Raw genomic sequence first — 2,003 nt, 5'->3', positions numbered from 1 at the left:
GGAGCTCTGACTGCCCATGGGTCCTGTCCCCATGCAGCAGCAGCAGGCACTCTGACTGCCCATGGGTCCTGTCCCCATGCAGCAGCAGCAGGAGCTCTGACTGCCCATGGGTCCTATCCCCATGCAGCAGCAGCAACAGTTCTTCACTGCCCGTGGGTCCTGTCCCCATGCTATTCCACACTATTCTCTAAATAAAAGAGCACTACTGCCAGATCTTGAGAGTCCAAGAAATCTTTCTTTCGACTCCTCGGCTCACCGACTCCACATCAGGCAATAGACAAGGAACATCTGTGAAAAAATCAGTAAAGAGTTGGCAAAGCGGGAGCCCACATTTCCAGAAGTCTGCAGGAGACACAGGGGTCCCCCCACACATCATGGGTGGAGTGAGAGGTGTCAGCATTCTCATGCCAGGTCTCCCTGGTAGGTCACTGACCAGCACTCTGAAATAAATCTTAAAAAAGCACATGTTGGTGTCCTCTACATTTTGCGTTAGCCTCTAAGAGCCCAGGCTGAGCCCTAGCCTCTGGCCAGGAAAGGAGACCTGAGTCAGCAGCTGGGTCTTGACCTGAGGTTGCTGGTCCCACTGGCAGGGGAAGTTGCCACAGGCTCCTTCAGGGGCGTATTCGTGACACATCTCCAAAAGACTGCTCTTGAGCACTGAGGTTTTCCTCATCCTCTGGTAATCTCTCCTCTAAACCCGAAGTGGGTTCAGGGCAATTGAGGGCCTCTGCCGACCGACACTGCCTGCCCCAGACTGGGGTGGCTGTGGTTGTGGGGCGAGAGGCATTGGGTTCACTTCCGACCTAACATGAACTGGGATGGTCTAGAGAGCAAATATCCCTGAGACGGGCACTCAGGCCACGATGCTGAATGCTGCATTCAGTGACATCCCATCAGAACCTTAGGAGAAGTGCCTGCCAAGGACACCGGCACTCCGAGGGAGCCTGTGAATGTTAGCTCCCCCTCCCTTCTCGCCTCTGCATTTCACTGCCTGCAGACGGACTGTGAGCTGAGTGGGTCATGGCGAATGACAGACACGGGTCTTTACAACAGGCCTGTGGGAGTGGAAAACCAGTCTACCTCATGGCTGAGTAATTTTCAGTCAACTGTTATTTTATGAAGTAACGCAAAATTAATAAAAAATAAAATGCATGTCAAACATTTTAAAAGTTGTTGCAAATTGACATTGAAATTATATTGGCTTTTTCCCCATGCAATACAGGGCCATGATGCAGAATTTAAAAGCCAAAAACTCCCACCACCTTAATGCCTTATACTTCCCACATCATGCACCGAAAAACACTTTTAGTCTGTTTTAACACTTGTTTCCAGTGTTTTCCTAAATGTGTGTGGTTAAAACTGGGTCGCTTCCATAGACAGTGTTTTGAAAATCCATCCTTTTTTCTCCACCTACAGTTTGCCATCCTGTGATTGAACCTCCTCCTAATTTCCAGCATTCAATCTCTGTTTTGGGTACTCGGGCCCATTTTGGTGTCCTCTCAGTGTATTCCATTATCTTGTAGTTGGATATAAATGGGAAATTTAAGTGAGGGATGAGAAGAATTAAATGCCCACCTACTTCCACGTCCCTTGAATGTCAATGCCTTCCTTTATGCAGCACCTCCCCCTCCGCGACGTTTGTCAATCTTCCGCCTGCACCCTCCCACAGGCAGACCTCTCCTTGGGGCCTGGAGGGTGTGCCTTCCAGGGCTCATCTCGCCTCTCCCTCAAGCTCCTTGTCATTTCAGGCTCCGTGTCAGATGAGCACCAAGTCCTGATCCCCTAGGCCTCTCTTTCTATTGTCTGTTTCCCTTTTCCTTTTCAGACTTTTGGTCATCACGTCATGTCTCCTGGCATGGCTAATAGTTTGTGACGGAAGTCCAGAGACGGGGTGTGAAGAACTGTGGAGGTTCTCGGGAATGTGACTGTCCTGCCGAGAGGACTGACCCCACTGAGCCCCCCCAATCAGAGCAGAGCAGATCTCTGTGCTCTGATGAGGGACG

This window comes from Equus quagga, unplaced genomic scaffold, assembly GCF_021613505.1.
Source record: "Equus quagga isolate Etosha38 unplaced genomic scaffold, UCLA_HA_Equagga_1.0 HiC_scaffold_6327_RagTag, whole genome shotgun sequence".
NCBI lineage: Eukaryota > Metazoa > Chordata > Mammalia > Perissodactyla > Equidae > Equus > Equus quagga.
Note: the sequence above shows the minus strand (reverse complement) of the source record.